The sequence below is a fragment of the Phascolarctos cinereus genome, unplaced genomic scaffold (assembly GCF_003287225.1).
Source record: "Phascolarctos cinereus isolate Bilbo 61053 unplaced genomic scaffold, phaCin_HiC Scaffold_8;HRSCAF=390, whole genome shotgun sequence".
Lineage (NCBI taxonomy): Eukaryota > Metazoa > Chordata > Mammalia > Diprotodontia > Phascolarctidae > Phascolarctos > Phascolarctos cinereus.
Window position 1 is genome coordinate 16,096,140 of NW_027556291.1, and position 21,657 is coordinate 16,117,796.

Consider the following 21,657-nt stretch of genomic DNA (forward strand, 5'->3'; position numbering starts at 1 on the left):
ATTGGCTAATTGGGTTGCCCCTTGGAAACAGGTTTTTAAAAAATATATCATTAGCATAATAGTGACTGTAAATTGACTCTTATACAAGCCTAATAAATGTCATATTAGAGTTGGGTTTATTTTTTTCAAAGAGATATTTGTATTTTTTTCCTTTTTGATACATAGATACAGATAAATGACAATACATAAATAAATTAATATTCTATAGGCTATTTTTCCAGCCTTAAAATAGGCAAGCAGAAATGCACATAAAAATTGGCATGTTATTTAGTTACAAATTTTCCTATTAGGTTTAGAAATCCTAGTTCAACAGATTTATAAGCAAATGAATTCTTATAACTGACTTTCTCCATTTCAAAGCCAGGATCATACTGGTGATGGCTTGAAAGGCAGAATGGAAAATTCTGTTGGCCAGCTTCTTATGGGGATAGGTACCATAATGGAGATTATCCACTGATATGTTTCAAAAGACCAAAATAGATGTATTTTGCAAAAGCATGAAATTTAAGAATGAAAAGTACTACAACTAATTAGTATTTTTACTGAATATGTTACCAAGTAGGAGTGGTATTATGTTTAACACCTCACCTCCAAAGATTGAAAGTTTGAAATTTGGGACATGAAATGAACATTCAATCTGTTTTCCAAAATGATGTTATTCATCTGTTGAGCACTTTTTCTAGAAATAAAAAGGCAAATAGCAACTTTAGAAATTTACAATCTTAGCACAAAGCTAGAGATGAGATTTCTGCTAAGCACTTGTCCCAGTAATCTACTTGGAAATGGCCTGGATTTAAAATAGTGAGAGTTGGTGGTAGAGAGGAGCTATTATCTTGTCTTTACGGCTCAGATTTTGTTTTCATTGGTCAGTACCTTAAGGAGATGGATACAGATGTATGAGTTTATCTTTCCAAAATGGGATGAACAATGCTTTTAACTTTCAGATCTTTTCTCCAGCAGCTTGGATACTTGGATGGGTCTTTATTAATGATGTGGCTATTCCCTTCACTGGTACAGATCACAACCCCTGCACAAGTCATCATCCTGTATGACTTTTGTCTATATCATTCTGTAAATGTCACACAGAGTATCTGCCAAATGGGAGGGAAGCCTTTGTTTTTTTTTTTCTCCTAATGTTATCTAGCTGAAACTTCTCATATGTCATACAGCATTTCTGCTACATGATGATACCACCTTCTCTGCCTGTCCAAAGTGTACGTGATGATGACTTTTACATCCCTCATTCCATGCATGTCATTACTGTTTAAATGCTGAGGCCTACTTGCACCCATTGGTTATCTTTCTGTTGGCATTATAGTGTTCCATGCTTTACATCCATAAAGAACAAACAGGAGAATATCAGAACTAAAAGGGTGAACTTTTGGATAGTATGAGTACCGTCTGCTTCTTGGTAACAACTTTTTACCCATTTTACCCCTTGAGAAGTCGAAGAGAACCAACCACATGAACAATACTAAAAGCCATGTTGTGCTTGTATCTGTTTCACATGTTTTAGTGTCAGCCTTCTGATGATTGTGTTTCTTCTTCTCCAGAGAAGCAGGCTATAGTTAACCAGATTGGCTCCTGGTTCATGAGGGTCTTTCACCTGGCCTAAGAGTCTTTCCATGCTGGTAAAACATACCAGGCCTTGGCCTATATTGGCCTCACATTCATGGTCCCATGGAGATGGAGTGTAGGAATCACACTTTAAAACGCACATTTAATTCAAAAGGGATTTTAAAAGAGATTGCAGGCCTGAAAACTTGGAGGGAAATTATTTGGTTTTCACATGCTGAACGGTTCAAGTGGAGGATACCTACCAAACAGTTGCTCTCTGCAGAATTCTGCAGTCATTCTGGGTGCCAAACAAATGCAGAATCCTTGGGGGTTCCAGGTTCATGGAGCCTGGAGAAAGGGGGGGAATAAATAGATGCCAGTCCTGAGAAGAGGGAAAATAAACCAGTGAGGAAATAGGAAAAAGCACATTCATTTTCATAGGCCCTTGTGTGATCTGCCTAGGCAAGATTTTATACAATCACCACCACTGAAATAAAGAATTTATGCTTCCCTTACCAAATCCACTGTTCAAAGCACCACCTGTTCAAGAAAGCTCTCCCTTACTACTCTCACCCCCACTGATAGCTCTCATTCACAATTATAATATGCATACATCATGTGTGGTATTCTGATAATGCATATCATCTGCACAATTTATCTTCCTTAATGGTAGAAATCACGTCTCGGGCTTCTTTCCTATGCTCCAAAGCAAATGACACAGAGGAGTAGTGAATATGTACTTATTAATCGATCATACCACTGCTAATTGATCCCAAGCCATCTCGTCATTTGCCACCGTCTTTATCATACCTCTCCTTGGGTACCCTCCAATACTCTCTCTCCCCTCCATTTTGTGTATTGATTTCCCCCATTAGATTATAAACTCCTTGAGGGCATGGATTGGCTTTCTTTTTCTTATTTGTATTCCTGGCACTTAGCACAGTGCCTGGCACACAGTAGGTGCTTAATAAACATTTATTGTATTATATCATAGCAAATGAAATAATGCCATAACAAGGAAAGATCATGAGAGTTCATAGAATTTAGCCAGTTTACCAGTAACACAAGTTGTCATCCAAGACTGTTGAATTTCTACAAAGAGAAGCTATTCAAATGAAAAGTGACTGTTTATTGGTATAATAGTAACGATAATAATAGCAGCTAGCATTTATATCACACCCATATGTGTGTCAGGCACTACGCTAAACACTTCATAAATATCATCTCATTTTATCCTTACAACAACCCTGAGAAGTAGGTGCTGTCATTATCCCCATTGTACAGCTGAGTAAACTGAGGCAAACATAGATTTTTTTTTTTTTTGTGTGTGTGTGTGACTTGCCCAATGTCTCACAGTTAGTAAGTGTAGGAGGCCGCATTTGAACTCAGGTCTTGTAGACTCCAGGCCCAGAACTCTATCTATTGCACCACCAGATATCTCAGCATATTTGTTTATAAACATACACATTTTTATTAATGCTTTTTCTATTAATATTGCTCTCATTTCCCAGTTAACTCCCCACTCTGACCCTGAACCCTCCCTCATAAGGAAATTAGACAGCTGATGAAAACAAATCAGCACATCAACAGTGTCTGACAAAGTATACTTCATTTTCCCCCTATATTATACTACCTCTCTTCCTGAAATGAAAGTGGTTAATATGTTCATTTTACAGCTTTTTTCTGGAAAGGAAGCTTCCCTTTGGGGTCCTCTTCTCTTGTTGAAAACAATCCAGATCCCCAATTTATTGATGAAACTTATTTTCTCTGTTAACTAGAACAGAAGATTTTAAAATTCTTAAATGTATCGCATATGCACATCTGAGTCCAAATATTTGTCCTTACTGATTATGTTAATAATTGGAAGGTGCCCATGTGCTAGAAGTTGTTTTTTTTTTTTCTGACTATATGAAATGAGTGAGGATTTCAGGGTCAAATTTTCTATTGGTCTCCACTGAGCAAGCAGAAGCCACAGTGCTGATTGTATAATTAACTAATTATACCTCCAGTTTTTCTGCATATAAATATGAGGTCCCAAATTGTACCTGTGGGGGGAAAAGACATTTTGTTCTGTCAGCTCCATCCATGTTGGCCGAAATGTGCACACAAAGTTTACAAAATTCATTTTACCACTGATATGTCTTTGCAAAATTCTCCCAGTAGCAGAATTGTGCACAATTTTGCTTTTTGATGCCTATGAAGCTGGGGAGCAAGGTATCTGAAAAGTTTCTATTGAATATGTGGGAAACATTATAGACTAAACCTGCTTCTGATCATTTTCACCAGTTATCCTTTGCCTTTTTCACTGTCCACCCCCAATACCTGGAACCCTCTCCCTGCTGATCTTCTTTTCTGCCTTAGGTGGTTTCCTTCAAGTCTCCCCTAAAGACCTGTTTTCATAAGAAAGTTCTTCCCCTCCTCCTTGACCTTTATGCCTTCCCTCTGAGGTCTGCTCCACTTCTGCCATATGTGTCCCATTTGTACATGGTTGTTTACCTGGTATCTTCCCCATTAGACTATGAATACCTTGAGAGCAAGGATTGTTTGTGCCATTCTTTGTATCCTCAGCAGTTAGCAATACCTAGCACATAATAGGTACTTAATAAATCCTTGTTGACTTGACTTAACTCTGGTAATGTGGCTATACTTAAGGACCTTGGTGAATGCTGAAAGAAAGAGGAAATCCACTGAGTATTGACATGATTCTTCTAATTCTCAAATTTAGAGTCTTTCTCCTCCCCCAGTCAACATGTTTTCCTCTAAAAACTACTTCTGGAGAAAAATAAGAGTACAATAATTCACATTTTTTCTTGACTAATATAATTTATTTGAGGCAATGTAAGATGTATTGGACAGAATATAAGACTTGGAGTCAGGAAGACTTGGGCTCAAACCTTGCCTGTAATACTTCCCAATTGTGTGACTTTGGGTAGGTTACTTTGTATCCCTAAGCCTTAGTTTTCCTCTCTATAAAATGGGGATGAATGATACATGGAGCACCCACCTCTCTGGGTTGTCAGCTTTCAAAGAGATAATGGGTGTCTAAAATAATCTATAAGAATTAGTAAGAAGTAATAAAATGGCATTGTAATTAAACTAAAGATAGCCACTGGAAGGGCTATCAACCAAGTATCCTTCATCAGGTGTGCAGTGGACAAGGTACTTAGGAAAAGAGTATTTCTAAGTTGGGAATTGGGTTGGGGGTGGTGGTGGAGAGGAACCTAATCTAAGAAGAGAACTAGTAGCAATGGATGAAAGCTGTAAAAGAGGATAGTTTAGCCTTTGATATCAGGAAAACAAACAAGCAGTTAGAGCTGTCCCAAAATGGAATGCCCCACATAGAGAGGTGGTTGGTTATCTCTCCTTAAAGTGGTCAGATAGAGACTGGCCATGAATCCTGGGGATTCTTTTCATATGTGGGTTGAAACAGGTGGCAAATAATTCAGTTATTATGTGATTCTAAGAAGAAAGATATTATAGAGCACCGGCCCTGAAGTCAGGACGACCTGAGTTCAAATCCAGCCTCAGACCAAACACTTGACACTTACGAGCTGTGTGACCCTGGGCAAATCACTTAACTCCAATTGCAAAGAAGAAGAAGATGCAGGAAGAGGAGGAGGAGGAGGAGGAGAAGGAGGAGGAAGAAAAGGAGGAGGAAGAGAAGCAGGAGGAGGAGGAGGAGGAGAACAACAACTACAACAAGAATATTCCTAGCATAACTCCTGTGGGGATGAAGGTAATGGTAAAGCAGACATGGAGGTAAATCAGTCATTCAAGAGGCCAGAAAAGGATTTTAAGTGGGCCCCAGTATAAGAGATCAACTAGTGGCTAGAATGCTCAAGTGAAAAAATATTTGGTTTGTATTAGAAGGAGATGCTTCATAATGATCTGCATCCATTATGGAATAGCTATCTGTTACACAGCTGGCATTTTGCTGATGTCAAAATATTGATCTTCATGTCCAGTTAGCCCTCATATCCCAACGTTTCACATTTAAACTATATAATATCCTTGTTATCATTCCCCTTATTCAAAACCATATTTCATTTTGTGCTGATAAGACATGCTAGTTTTTAAATTTTTAAAGATTGAAAATCACCTCAGAAATTGTTTTTAATACACTTACTCTCTTACCAAGAGTGAAAACATGGAAAAAATGAAGACATAGTTCAATAAGTTGATGGATTAGTGGGAAGTTATAAAATCTTTCATTGCTGAGCACATTGTTTTTTCTTGATTCTGATTCTGAGCTGAGTGACGATATTGACGGTCTATTTTTAACATCTATGTTGCCCACCAGGAAATTTCATTTTTAAAATGACAGGAGAGATGTGGCCATTTCACCAAAGAAATCTAGATTAAAACTGAGTAAGATTTTATTATTGTTCTCCTTCGAAAGATGATTCTGTACTTTGGTATATATAACATTTGTTCCTCTTAGAATTAATTTATTTAGAAAGGCAATATCCTTCCAATAAATATAGACAGCTATATATTGAACTAAGGTACATAATAATCAGAAATGATGTCAGAGAAAACTTCTAAACAATTACAGCTATCCCAAAACTGCCATGAGATGTGGTGGGTTCAAGGTTTTAAAGTAAAGCCTGGGTGAGCCCTCATTGGAGTTTCTAGAGAAGAGGCTCTTGTGCAGGTTGTGAGTTGCGCTAGATGGCCACTGGGGTCCTTACCAGGTGCCCAGTTATATAAGGAGTCTTCCTTAAGGAGCTGATTTGTGTATAGATTTGTCAGTCAGGATCAGAATGACCTTTGAGAAATTTCTTTTTAACCCCATCAAAGAATAAACTGGGTCAGCTGATAAATCTTAAGGGCAACAGAAACAAATTTTTCTCTTAATGTTGGGGGCAAAAATAATATCTACAAAAGGGTTGGAGCCCACTCATTGGGGCGGACGTTAACAAATGATGGAAAGTAAGAATAGTCACTCCTCTTTCATGTCACTTCTCTTTTCTCTGGCCAAGAAAATGACCTTCTGACTGGAAAGGATAAAGCAAGACTATTTAACAGCAATTTGAAAGCCAAGAGAAGTAAAAGCGTAAAAAGAAAACCATGGCTGCCCTCAGTAAGTTCAAATCAAAAAGGGCAGGATACTTAAAGAAATGACAGGTGTGATTCCAAAGCTACTGTCTATGTATTTTGAAAGCTCTTGGAGAATGGAAAAGGTGCCACCCAACTGAAGAACAAATGTCCTCATTTTTAAACTAAAGAAAGGAAATGGGATCTGAAAATTTTAGCTCAGTGATCTTGGCTCCTACAACATATTAACAAAGGGAAAGCTTGTGAGCATTTAGAAAAACAGCAGCAAGGTGGCTCAGTGGATAAAGAACTGGGTCTGGAGTCAGGAAGATCTTAGTTCAAATCCTGCCTAGATATTTACTAGCTGTGTGATCCCCAGCAAGTCACTTAACATCTGTTTGCCTTAATCCACTAGAGGAGGAGGAACTGACAAAGCACTCTAGCATCTTTGTCAAGAAAATCCCCTGAACAATGTGCTATGGTCCACAGAGTCACAAAGAGTTGGACATGACTGAACATATTTGTTAGGGGAAGCTAGGTGGCAAAGTGGATAAAGTATAGGGCTTGGAGTCAGGAAGACTCATCTTCCTGAGTTCAAATGTAGCCTCAGACATTAACTGTGTAACCCTGGGCTAGTCACTTAATCCTGTTTGCCTCAGTTTCCTCATCTGTAAAATGAGCTGGAGAAGGAAATGGCAAACCACTCCAGTATTTTTGCTAAGAAAACCTCAAATGGGGTCACAAAGAGTCAGGCATGAATTAAGTGTCTGAACAACAGAAAAATCATAAAACTGATTAAAAGTCAGGCATAGCCCACCTTATACTTGTGGAATTAATTTTTTGAACCCGGGCGTATGGCTTTATGTTTATCCCTATTAAAATTCATGTTAATTGTTTTAGTCTAGTCTTCTGACTGGCCAGTGTCTTTGAATATTGACTCTTGCATCCAACATGTTAATTATCCTGTCCAGCTTGTTATCTGCAAATTTTAGAGGCATGCAATTTATACTTTATTAAAGTATTCAATAAAACATTTGACAAGATAAGGCCAAGCACATATCCTGGAGCGGACATGTGACTACAGAACTCTTTCCAAACTCACATTGGACCATTAATGACTAGTCTTTGGTTGGAGTCATTCTACTGGTTCTGAATCCACCTAATTATCTTTCAGTATAGCCTATGTCTCTCTGTCTTTTCTGCAAAAATACCATGGGAGATTTTGTCAAATGCTTTCAAAAAATTGAGGTGAACTACACCCATAGCATTACTCTGAGCTCCAACTTTAGTTGCTAAAAAAGTATGTTATCTCTAAAAATGTCATATATCTTGCTACAAAAGTAAAATTAATCTGGTATGACATGACCTTGATGAGGCAATGCTGAGTCAATGTATTTCCTTCTCTTTGTTACCTTTGTTTCTTTTTTTCTAGTTGTTTGCTGACCATCCTTTTCATAATACTTTCCAGAATTTTGCAAGAATTGGTGATTGAGAGAAGAGACTCGAATCAGGAGGCTGTTGCAGTAGTCCAGGTAGGAGGTGATCACAGTCTTAACTGTGGTGACATTGGCATGATTGTTGGGAAGGGGATGGATGGAGCAAAAGTTGTAGAGAAAAAATTGCAAAAATCAGTAAGTGATTTGATGTTGAGAGGCCCAGACAGAGAGAAGAGTGGAAGCTAATTCTGAGTTCGTAGACATGGGTGCCTGGAAAGTTCAATGTAAATAATTTTAGCATTCATAAAGTATGATCATATTTTACCATTTAAAATGGAATTTGACCAGAACATTCATACTTCCTATCTGAGGCAAGGAAATGGCCTTGAACTACTAAAGAACTGAGGAGGAATTTGTCTCTTAAGATGATAATCCTCAAGTAATAAGTGTTTTGCTTAAGCTTTTGTTTTCTTTACACAATAAATACAAAGTTGAACAAAACTTAATAGTACATTCTTCCGTATAGGTTTAACCGAAGAGATGATGAAGCATTAGCGTACTGAATATTTATCTTGTTCAGTACAAGAGGGAGGTAGTGAAGGGGGGAGAGAGAGAGAAAGAGAGAGAGGGAGAGAGAGAGAGAGAGAGAGAGAGAGAGAGAGAGAGAGAGAGAGAGAGAGAGAGAGGGAGAGAGAGGGAGAGAGAGAGGAGAGAAGAGGAAGGAGAGAGGGAGAGAGAGAGAGAGAGAGAGAGAGAGAGAGAGAGAGAGAGAGAGAGAGAGAAGGAGAGAGAGGGAGAGAGAGCAAACTCTTTCCAAGGGTATTAAGAAAAGGCCTTCCTTCAGGTAGTCATTATACTTCATACCTCCCTAAGTGGTTGAATTATAATGGTCTCTTTTCTCATTTTAAAGGTATAGTTGTCTGAGGGGACTTTCTAATTAGATTAATTTGTTTAAATTTTTGTAAATATTTATTTCTATTATGCATTTAACTCTGAACAAAAGACATTTCCATAGATAAAATTAAAAAGAAGGTAGTACATAAAATTGAGTATATTTGTTATATGCAGTCTGCTTTTCTTTCAGCTTATTGAATGCAGTATGATGTAAGGCTTGTAGTTTTTAAAGCTACCTGGCATTTTTCTAGCTTTCCTTGTCTGTTGTTCAGTCATTTCACTCATGTCTGACTCTTTGTGAGCACATTTGGGATTTTCTTGGCAAAGGTACTGGAGTGGTTTGTTATTTCCTTTTCCAGCTTATTTTACTGATGGGAAAACTGAGGCAAACAATTAAATAACTTACCCAGAGTCACATAGCTAGTAAGTGTCTGAGGCCACATTTGAACTCAGGCCTTCCTGACCCCAGGCCAAACAGAGCAAGTCTCTTTCCTCCTCTGACTTTTTCAAAGAGCATTTCAAAACTCATGTTGGGGCAGCTAGATGTCACAGTGGATAGAGCACTGGCCCTGAAGTCAGGAGCACCTGAGTTCAGATGCAGCCTCAGACCAAACACTTGGCACTTACTAGCTGTGTGACCCCTAGGCAAGTCACTTAATCTCAATTGTCTTAAAAAAACCAAAAAACCAAAACAAACCAAACCAAAACAAAACAAAAAAAAAAAAACCACCTCATCTTGCCTAGGAATCCTTCCCTTAATGCCATAGCCCTGTAAAATAAATCATTTACTTCCTCTTTCTTAGCAGTTACATTTTCTCGAATTCTCATAGAGATCATAGACTCTTACACCTAGAAAGGATGTAAGACAGCTTCATGTGATTTATAGCCAGATGGGATCTTATAGGTATTCTAGGCCAGTCATTTCTTTTTCCATGGGATGAAAGTGAGGGCTTCCAGGAGTTTAAATGCTTTACCTGGTATTGCATAAATACTATCAGAAACAGATTGAGACAATAGGTCTTTTGATGAGAAACCCATTGCTCTTAACATTGCACCATCCTGCCTCCTTCATTGTTTTGATTTGCACTTATTTTTTAGTGACTTCTGTTAGATCATCTCATGGGCTTACTTAGATCTCTATTTTCTGATTTGATTTTATGTAAGCTCCCTTAATAAAGCCAGTTCGTCTACATTATAGACCTTAGACTTCATGATTCTGATTGTATGCTAGTGTTAGTTATATGTCCTGACTCCCTATGCTTATTGAAGATATGATTTTAACTCAAATTTTGAAAGAGTGTAAAAGCTTTAAAACACAGTGGTTTAGCAATAATTATGATGTCACAAATTTAGCAAACCATTTTCCCTGCAGGGGGAAAAGTTGTAAATTAGAATTAGCAGGTGGTTTCCCATCAACCACTACGGTTTATCTGTTTCCTGATTTCCAGATCAACCCTCACTGGCCCCTTAATACCGTTTCCCTCAGGCTTCTTCCTCCCAAATATACTTTCATGCCCTTCCTCACATTCCTATTTTCCCGCCCTTTCCTCACATTCGTATTTTCCCGCCGTTTCTCACAACTCACCATAGCCCTATAGGGAGTCCCTGCCCCCCCAGCCAGTCTTTACCTGAGTTTGGCACTGTGCGGTGGCTCCTCCCACAATATGTAGTTTGCCTTCATTAGATAGTGTGGAGAAGCTCCTCCCCCACAGAAATCCTTCTGTTTCCCACAATCCGTCATTAAGCGCCAATACGTCTGCGGAGTAACCGTGCTTGGCCGATTCTCCTCCGAGGTGCCTGAGAAGAGCCGGTGGGCCGTCTTGGTGAGGTGAAGAGAAGAGTTCCGACCACCCTGCCATTCCCAGATTTTCTCCTTAACCGTCTTGTTAGGTAAGTCTGAACTCTTCTCCCCTCCCCCAGCTACCTTGGCCCATTGAATGAATCGTATCTCCTGGGTCAATTCCTGCTTGCCCTGACTCTCCTGTCCCAAACTCTTCTGCTTCCTGTCCCCCTTCATCGCATCCTAGCCTCACCTCATTCCTCCCCATTTCACCCACTCCTTCTTCCTACTTCCTTTTCCTTCTCCTTTCTCTCCCCTTTGTTTCCTCTGCCCTCCCTAGCCCTTACCCTCGCCCCTTCCCCTAAAAGCAGGTAATGGTTCACACACAGAGTCTGGAGTCAGGACGAACTTTTAAATTCAAATCTGGCCTCAGACACTCGGTAGCTGTGGGACCCTGGGAAAGTCACTTACCCTCTGCCTTCCTCCGTTTCCTCAGCTGCACAATGGGGCTTAAATAATAGCATTGTTGTAGGGATCAAGTGATACAGTGTTTGTAAAAGTGCTTAGTATAGTGCCTGGCATGGAGTAGACCCTTAATACATGTTTATTCTCCTTCCCCCTCCTCTACCCTCATTTACTCCTCTGTATCTTCCCCAGCTCTTCACTCTCACCCCTCTCCTCACCTGACCTGCCTCTACTACCACTTTCCTCCATTGACTTCCCCTTGTCCCTTCCTTCTTCTTTTCCCTCCCCCTGCACTCTACCTCTACCCTATGTTCTCCCTTTCTCCTTTCCTAATCCCTCGTTCCGCCCTCACTTCACCTCACTTCTACTGGGTCGACTCCATCTTGCTCCCAGCTCATCCTTTCCTGCCTCACAACTGCCTCGTGCCCCTCCCCCCTCATGACCTTCTGCTGCTCTCATTCGTGTGACTCCATTGTTACCTTTCCCCCTCTAGCCAGCAGCAGCCTCATAGCTCCTGCTTTATTTCATTGACCTCATAGAGCCTTGTACTGGTAAATGTTTTACAACTAGCTTTTTAAAATTGTATATAAGACTCTGCATTATTCATGTTTGCAGTATATACTTTTAAGTTCAGTCTGTATTATTAAGATTTTCTTGATTACTTTCTTGACGCTACATAATCATGCTTACTAGGCACACTGCCCACCCTCCTACTGTTCCTAGTCCATTCTACACCTTATCCACCAAGTTCTTTAGCCACCTTTTTGCTCTAACTCCTTTCCTTGGCCTCCTTCTTGCTAGGTTAAGCCAACCAGGCCTGCAGAACCATGAAGCTGACTGACCTGGTTATGCAGAGCTTCCGCATAGCCAAGGTGTTCCAAGATAATGCAGACAAAATCGACAGTTTTGACTTTAGTCACAGTGGTGAGACAGTTATCTCAAGCAACAATAATGACACCATCACTGTGTACGACTGTCAGGAGGGCAAACCAAAGAGAATGCTGTACAGTAAGAAATATGGTGTAGACCTAATCAGATACACTCGGTCAGGAAGCACTGTAGTATACAGCTGTAACAAAATAGATAATACAATTAGATATCTGTCCTTGCCTGAAAACAAATTCATTAGATACTTCCCTGGGCACAGCAAGCGTGTGGTAAGCTTGTCCGTGTCACCAGTAGATGATACCTTTATCTCTGGGTCTGTGGATAAGACCATCCGACTCTGGGATCTCCGCTCCCCTAATTGTCAGGGCTTAATGCATCTCCATGAAAAGCCAGTTTGTTCTTTTGACCCAGAAGGGCTAATTTTTGCAGCTGGGATCAATTCTGAAGTGGTTAAACTTTATGATATTCGCTCTTTTGATAAGGGGCCATTTTCAACCTTCAGAATGCAAACTGAAAAGACCTGTGACTGGACAGACTTAAAATTTAGCAAGGATGGCAAATTCATCCTCTTATCTACCAATGGCAACTTCACCTACTTGATGGATGCCTTTAACGGACTAGTGACACATTTATTTTCAGGGTATAAGAACAGCCAGGGTCTCGCATTGGAGGCTTGCTTCACTCCAGATTCTCAGTTTGTTATGACTGGCTCTGAAGATGGTAAGATCCATGTCTGGAATTTAGATACTGGAGTTAAGGTGGCTGTGTTGTATGGGAAATATACCACTCCTATAACCTATGTACAATTCAATCCAAAATTGATGACCTTCGCCAGTGCATGTTGTAACATGGCATTAGCATTATGGCTGCCTATTGCTGATGACTAATCTCTCCACTGATCAACAGCGTCTACACATTGAAGGGCAGGCAGTATGAGGATGAAGGGACTGAGTATTGATTTTTTCTTTTTCTTTTTTTTTTTTTTTGTTAGGCAATGGGGTTAAGTGACTTGCCCAGGGTCACACAGCTAGTAAGTGTTATGTGTCTGAGGCCAAATTTGAACTCAGGTCCTCCTGACTCCAGGGCCGGTGCTCTATCCACTGCGCCACCTAGCTGTCCCCTATTGATATGATTTTGATGACCTAAAACATCTTTCCACCCAGTCCTTTCTCATGAACATCAGTGTATATCCTTTATTTTTTTTTCCTGCCTGCCCTTAAAAGAAATCTTAGTGCTGTAGACCTGAAATCCAAACCTAGTTTTTCTAGTTATTTATTACATCATATTCCCCCTTGAGTATGAGCTATGTCAGGCTTATGAGCATAACTGTGGACCCTTGGCATAGCCTCCTTTTTATTTTATTTTACACTGGGGAGCCAGTAAAATCTGAACCATGCACACACGCACACACTAAGTTAGCAAATGTATTTTTAGGAATAATACTATATAACATTGCTGTGCTTTAGTAATAGGACAGACTGTGTACTCAAAAGACCTGAAAGAGACCTAAAAATCACAACAGTGCAAGCTCTTCCTTTTCAAGAGATCTCTCTCGTCCCCCCAGATGCTGCTAAGGGTAAGGATGCAGACTGTTGAACACTAAATCCCCCACCTTGGGATGAAGTTAACGTAGTTTCACAGTCCAGCCCTGGCAGTGTACCCAACATTAAAGAGAAAAGAATAAGAAAGTAACAGATGGGGACATTTTTTTAAAAAATACTAACGATGTTAAGAGGTAAAAAACTCATTAAAAACTTATAATAATATATAAATAATTTGAAAGAGAACATCCTAAAATTATAAAAGCAAATGAAATAGTGCCTGATAAAAAAAAAATAACTCTCAGAGGCTTATATAGAACCCAAAGACAGGCTGTTCAACAGCAAAAGATTCCAGAATGGTTCGAGAAAGGGAGGAAGTCCATAAGAGAAGATATTAGAGATGATTCTGTAGCAGAATTTGTATCTCTCAACATAAAATGTCATTATTTATGGAAAGCTTCTCCAAAAACGTGAGACATGAACAGATTTGGCTCACAAAAATACTAAATGGGGAAAAAAACTGATCGATAGAAAAAAAGCATGAAGTGCAAAAAAAAAAAAAGTGAAAATAATCCAATCTCTATACAAACTAAAACCGCTGACCTTGAACAATTTAAAGATCAAAGACTCTCAGAATAACATGAAAAATCACAAAACCTGATCACCATAGTGTAGGAAATAAAGTAAAAAAGCTGCCCAGAAATTCTTAACACTGAAAATAAAACATCTATGAAAAGAACTCATAGGTCACTTCAAGAGAACAGAATCCATGTTTTTGAGCTCAGGGTGTATAGTGTTTAAAATGAGTAGTGCAAATGCCAACAACAAATGCTACATATAACCAGGAAAAAGAACTTTAGGCGAAGGACTTATTCATACCCATTACATACCATGGAAGACAGTGCCATAGTTTTTTTCTGAAAAGAATCTCAAGCAGCAATCAAAAATGTTATGCCCTACAAACCTGATAATAACCACCAACAAAAAAAATAGACATTCAACAAAAGAGAGACATTTGAGGTATTCCTGCCCCACTTCCAAAATATGACAAAACCTGGTATAGAATATTGATTACTAAAATGAATTAACCCACCTTTAGAATTTATTTCATTAAAAAGAGAAAGACTGACCTGTAGGGTAAATCAGTGACAGCAACACAGAGGGACCATCAAAAGATTTAGAGGGCCTACAAGGAGATAAAGATATAAGCAGAAATATAAAGAAACAGAAGTGGCAGTGGAAGAGCGGAACTGAAACTCTGCGGACTAAACCACACTACAGGTGAGTCAATATCTTTTATGGGACAAAACTGGGTGGGAGGAGGGCAGTGAGGATAAAGAAAAATGAGTGATATATGTTTATCAAGTCCATGGGTAAATATGAGAAAGAGATGATTCCTCCAGTCTCTCAACTAGAAGCAGAACTGTAGGAGAATGGGAGCAGGATTAAAGTGAGGAAATGAAAGAAGGGGTCTCAGCCCTGCAAAGGGCCCCACTGGAAGGCACTCCCATGAGGAAAGAAGTATAGGCCTGTGATAGAAATTGGGGACCTTATGATGTGTTTAATTTGGGGAGAGTGAATGCATTTATGAGAGGCTGTTATGCCTCCATAAATAACATCCTGGCCTAAGACATTGAATGTGCAAACTCTGGTGGCATCTGGCACCCAGAAGGGTGGGGAGAAACATCAGCACAGAAAAGAGAAGGCATAGGTGGTGGAGAGGCCAGGGAGCGTAATTGAATCAGACAGATTGGGACACAGGGTAATTTCTACCATGGTGGGCGTTCAATCCACATTATTTTTCTCATAAACTGACAGCTCTAAGATTGAAGTATAAGCAAAAAAAGGAATGGTGGGTCAAGCTCTGTAAAAGGTATTAACATAAGAATTAGTTAGAAAAATGAGCTCAAACCAGGGACTTAAGAAGCTTTGACTGTATCAGGAACCCAAAGAGCTTAAAAGAGACATTTCAGTTTCAGAACAGATAGGAAGAGAAGATGATTATTGAAGGGAAGAAAGCAAAGAAAAGCTTAGAAAACAATGCAGAAAAAAGAAAATAACCTAAATTGGAAGGGAGGAGAAGGGGAGGAATTTGGAGGTAACTAATTAGAAGAGAAAGAAAGGGGAAAAGAATAGATAAATTATTGAATTTTAATTTTAGTAAAGTCTAAAAACATTGGCGAAGGTTTGACAAGTGAAAGGGAAAGGAAGGAGGGAAAGGCTGGGGGGATAAGGTTGCATCAAAGTAATTTAGTGCTAATCATAGGAACAAAGTATTTACTTAAAAGAGGAATAGGGATTAACAATTTTAAAAATGCTAAATAGAAATGGAGGGAAATGCAAACCTAACTCTCCAGTTACAGGTGAGTGGACTAAACCATTGGGGTCAAACTCAAATGGAAATGGCGCCTCTAGTTGGTACATAAAGATCTCTGTGGGCTGCATATTGATTTTGATTTAAAATGTCATATTACCTAGGTTTTTTATATTTTTCTTTATTTTCTTAAGCATTCCCCAACTACTTTTTATTGTGGTTTGGGCCCACTTAGGAGTGTTGCAGACCTGTGGGCCCAGCTTTTGTATACCTTTGGAGTGAAGAATTCACTACATCATGCTGCCTTTCTTTAAAAAAAAAAATTACAACTTAATACCGAAAAGGCTACATTTTTTCCGATGATGAGCCTATTCTGCAGCTGGATACACAGTCCATTACCAGGACCATGAGCAAAAACTTTTTTGGATTGATAGGATCAGACATAGTTTGTACTCTGCTGCCATAGCCTTGGTGCAGTGAAACAGGGATTCGAGCTAGAGTTCAAAGACCTGGGTTCAAATGCCAGCTCTATAGCTTAGTAAGTCCATAAGCTTAAGGAAGTCATTTGACCTCTTTGGGGCCTCCTCTGTTAAGTGACCCGTTTTGAGTTTGTGATTTTTAAGTGATTTGAGAAGTCATTAATGAAAAGTTTCTGAGGGAAGGGCCATTGCCCAGTGAGCCACAGTAGGAAGACCTGAGTTCACATGTATTGTTTTCTACCTGTGTGACCTTAGGGAAGTCAGTTCCCTTCTTTCATCAGTAAAATGAGGGGGTTGGACTAAATGGCTTCCTTTTCCCTTCCAGCTCTACTTCATATACTTCATTGTGGAAAAAATTGCAAAAAGAACCGAAGAATCTTAAACTATCAAAATGTCTGCTCCAGCAAATTCTTAAATCCTTTTCTTCCTACTTAAATGGGGAAAAGTGGAGAGCTAGCATTAACCAAGAAAACTGAGTTGTTATCACTTTTAGACACAAGCCAGTCACCGATGGGAAGTTTGGGAGAGGGCTGCAAAACCAGATGTTAAGTGGAATACTGGAATGAGATTTCCTATATTAGCACCCATGGTTTTCTATCTATGACTAGCACCTTTAACCAAAGGACAGAAATTCTGGTCACAAGAGTGTGACAAAATGTAAGCAGGTTTCCTGAAATGTTTTTTAGACTAGCCAGGAAAGATCTCACTTCGTCGGTGGGGTTTTTTTATTTCGTTTTGTTTTGTAGGATGTTCGTTTGACCATGGAATGCCTCCATCTGTACACTCTTCCTCCTCCCTTTGTTCTCATGTGGGATAGGCCTTTGGGGTTTTATTTAAAAGCCAATAACTAAAGGCTGGATCTTACTAGACATTTCCTCTGATGGTTCTAGTCTCTGTTATTTTGATCATTAAGTGAAGTTCTGGTCTTCTCATGTGATAAGATGAGTAAACCTACAGAAAACAAGAGTTTACCTTGTGTGGGGAGTTTTAGAGCTGAAGATAATGGTGGTGCTCATTTAGTGCAGGTCTTTTTAGCCTGAAGTCCACAGGGTCCTTGGACAGATTTCAGCGGTTTTGTGAACTTGAATGAGAAAATGTTACATCCTTATTTTCACTAATATCTAACTATTTTTAGTATTTCCTTCAGTTATTTGAAAACTTTATTATTGTGAGAAGAGGTCTGTTGGTTTCTCCAGACAACCAAAAAGACCTATGACACAAAAGAGTTTCAGGGTTCAGAACCTCTGATCTAATGTAAACCACTTTTTCTTTTAGATGAGAAGTTGCATCCAAGACAGGTTAAGTGCCTTGCCCAGTGTTCTTCGAGCCAGTTGGTAGAAGAGCAAGTATTCGGATTGAGGTTTCCTGCCTGCCATTTCCGATGACTTCTGCTACCACGAGTTGCCTAGCATCAAAGGTCACAGAAACAGCAGATGGTGACAAAATGACACACCTGAATGTTGGCATACATTTGCCACATAGAAAGACAGCCTATTTGTAAGGACTTTAAAAAAATGAAATATACTCCTTTTTGTAATACAATAATCAATATATTGATTTAATGAGAATATCAACACTTTTATTCGGGTTTCAGATAAAGATCTCCTGGGAAAAGACAATGAGGAAGAAGTAGAATAATTAAGACAGTGAGATCCTTAACAATGGTAAGTAACTACATCTAATTTCCAATGTGCACCTGAATGATAAATTATACTATTTGTTAGTTATTTCTATCTCAGTGCATTTATCATATTCAAAGTGTGATTTCGGAAAAGAAAAACAAAGCAAAACTCCTCAGATAGAAATATGATTAGACTGTTGTCTACTCTACTTTACCCTAACCTATCATTATTTATAGAATACTGTATATAGAATACTCTCTCTGCAAATATTATTGATCTCTCATTAGGGAGCGCTAGAGTATGATTCATGATATGAGTCACGGATTCCCAAAATAGCAGAGAGTATAACCTCCACTCCTATCACTAATTTATCAGGTGTCGGTGTGGAAAGTCATCATCAGAGAAAAGTTGTTACAAGCTACAGAACTCAGAAATAATTTCTTAATCAGTAAAAATGTTTTGATTTCATATGTGTGTATGCATATAGACATTGTTAATGCCTACTTGGAGAAACTTAAAGTTAGATCAATCCAGACACATTTTGAAGAAAGCCCACATTTCTTGGTGATGCATGCTTGGCAATATTATAAAAACCCTTTAACACAGTCTAGCATTTCTAAAGCACCTAATGTGTGTACAAGCTCAATGCTGGGCATTGGGGAGGGAACAAAGGTGGGAGAGACACAGTTACTACTCTCCCAGAATTATGAGCAGGTGATTTTCATGCTCCTGTGAAAATGAGGGTATTCATTCCCTTCACCAGTACAAAAGACATAGAACCCATCTGGGTGTGCTTGTTCTGTGCAGTTCTCCATATGCTTCACAAAGTATGTGCACACGGCCCTTGAGGACTTCTTGTCAGTCTTTTACTATTTTGTAGGTGCTAGTATGTCAGCCCCTCCACTCGTGCCATGATGCCATGACAACCCACTGGCTTTTCTGGTCACACATGTCTCTAATGATGCCTTTTCCATCAGTCCCTGTAGGCAGATCATCATTGGTCCTGTGCGGTAGCCTGCTTCTCCATGCCATGGCTCTCTCCATGACCTTTTCAGCCACCCGGGATCTGAATCCTGTGCAGCTCATGGATATCCACAATGCGCAACCATTCAGCTTCAGAGAGAACGTTGGAGTTGAAAAGGGACCAATTTATTTGCGAAGTATCTTGAGATCACTTAATGTACTTCCCAGTTTTCTACAGACATTGTACTCTTCCTCCTTTTCACCTCTAGGCCTAGATCTTTGTGAACATTCAGGGCTCATCTAAGACATATATATGTATGTATGTATGTATAGGCATTAACTCACTGCTCTTACTCTACAACTACTGTAATCTGGGTAATACGTACTTTCCTTACTTTATTTGTACTTCTCATTGATAGGGGCACTCTCTCCGCTTGATAACCACTCACAATCCGTTTGTGCCTTGACATCCTCTCGGGTTGTCCGTGCCCTGCCAGATAACTGCTACAGGGGTTTCACCCAGTCTGCTTGGGGCCTTTCTCTCAATCTTTTGACACTAGAATATGTGGGCTGTCCATTACCATCCCTGCTTTATACACTTGGCATGTTCTGTTTTCTGTGGGTATGCTAATCTTTTAATGTTCTGTGATCACCTAGTAGACAATGTAGTATTCTGAGGCTTGGTTTTATTTCTATTTCTTCATATGGTGCATCAGATACAGAGAGCTGAGAGTTCAAATGTGGTACCTCCCCTGCCATTGATAGTACAAACAAGGTCCTGTAGTAATACAAGTCTGTTTCATTTCACATTTTTGTCATACCTCCATCACTCTCATATACATGTTGTTGGGCCAGTCCAGCCTCCTCGGTTCTTATCTGCATGAAATGATCCTCTGCATACTTTTCTGTCTTTCTGTGTACTTTCTCTCTTCAGAGAAATTGTGTGTGTGGACACAAAAGGCACTTCCCAGCAGAACACCTGAATGTCCCCATAGAAAACCTGTTGCCTGAGGGCGACTAGAGATTGTGATACCCAAAACAACAAGAAAGAAAGAAAGGTCTTTGAGCACTTTTTAAAATGACAGAAACTACTGAGGGAGAGGCAATTAGCACAGATCCAAAAGTTAAATCCTAACGTCTTAGAAGTAAAAAGCAAGCAATAAGCAGTAGGTATTTGTAGTTTGATAGATATTTTTTTTCTTTTCTGCTTTATATAAGGAAATGTTTGTTTTATTTAATATTTGTTAACTTTATCTTTCAAAAAAATAAAAAAAAATTGTTTGAAAACAATTGAGCAGAACTGTCTAATAGCATGATTATAATTGATATCCACGTCATATTATACTTTTCTAGCTTATTGATTGTTAACAGGAAGAATGACTCCTCCTTTAACTTTGAGGGTTCCGAACAATGCACCCTTTCCCCTTGCCTTCCTTTTACACCTCCTGAAAGGGGCCCTGGGCGTCCCAGAGCCCTTCCCTAGGGCTATCAGGAATTACCAGCTGCTGGCTTGCTTTCATTTTTTTCTATGAACTCTGAGCCTCCCAGACCCCACCTGCAGCTGCCTAGCATGGGGAAAAAAAAAAAAAACAACCCTACAGTGGGAGGCTCTTACCCATTATCTTTCCTTGACACCTTCCCCCTGAAATCCCCTAATAGAACAAATCCCATCATCTTTGGGAGGTTTGGGTTGAATTGTGTTGAGCTTAGAGAAGTGGGTAGTCACACCCCTTAGAGGACCTGGAAGTTATCAATCACAACCTTCCAGAGAGATGAAAGAACTCAAGGCTTTCGCATTTGCCTTATCATTCAGTCCATAAGATTTACTTAAGCACTTATTATGTGCCAGGCATTGTGCTGAGTACTGTCAATACAAAGAACAATAAACATATGCTCCTTGCCTTCAACAAGCTCACATTCTTCTGGTGGAGACAACGTCCAAAAAACTACATGTGAGATTTGCACGATGCAAATTTTTTAAAAATCTCAGAGGGAAGACACTAGCAGTGGGGGTGGCGGCGAAAGCTCCACAGAAGATGGAATTTGATCTGAAGCTTGAAAGAAGTCAGAAACCAAAAGACTGAGGTGAGGGGACAGAGCATTCCTGGTGTGGGGGCAGTTAATGCAAAGGCAAAGAGGGGAGATAGGGTGTCATGTTCAAAGAATTGCAAGTGGACAAGTGTGGCTGGATCGTAGAATGGGTAAAGGGGTGAAATTTGAGAAGACTAAAAAAAGTAGGAAGAGACTGTATTCTAAAGGACTTTAAATGCCACTGGAGCTTATTGAATAGAGGGACGACACAGAGGGTCAGAATTGTGCTTTAAGAAAATCTCTGGCAACTGAGTGGAGGATGGATTGGAGTAGGAGACCTTTGAGGCAGGAACACCGACCATAAGGCTGTTGCATGACTTGATTAGGATATGCATCAGAGTGGAGACTGAATGAACAGGAGGCTGACATAAAGACTTGGCAGCTAATTGGATATATGGGATGAGGGAAAGAGAGTTGAGAAAAAGGACACTGAGATTGTGAGCCAGGGTTACTGGGAGATTGGTGGTACCTTTGACAAAAATGAGAGGGTTGGAAGAGAGGAGGGTTTGGAGGTAAAGAGCCTTTTATGACTTTCATGAGTGTTTTAATGAGTCTGTTAAAGCATATTGGGTTTGACATGCCTATAGGGC

General features: G+C 39.5%; 1 pseudogene across 2 annotated transcripts; it reads left to right on the forward strand.

Moving 5' to 3' along the window:
- The first annotated feature begins 255 nt into the window (after window positions 1-255).
- Window positions 256-20,266, forward strand: LOC110198662 (WD repeat-containing protein 82 pseudogene; annotated as a pseudogene). 2 transcript variants are annotated; one of them, XR_013483519.1, is made up of 7 exons: window positions 256-5,293; window positions 8,063-8,126; window positions 10,670-10,814; window positions 11,971-14,879; window positions 17,667-17,888; window positions 17,986-18,055; window positions 18,991-20,266. The product of XR_013483519.1 is annotated as a WD repeat-containing protein 82 pseudogene, transcript variant X2 (transcript). The 2 variants fall into 2 exon arrangements; XR_002321780.2 differs by having other exon boundaries at window positions 10,718-10,814.
- The last annotated feature ends 1,391 nt before the right edge of the window (window positions 20,267-21,657 follow it).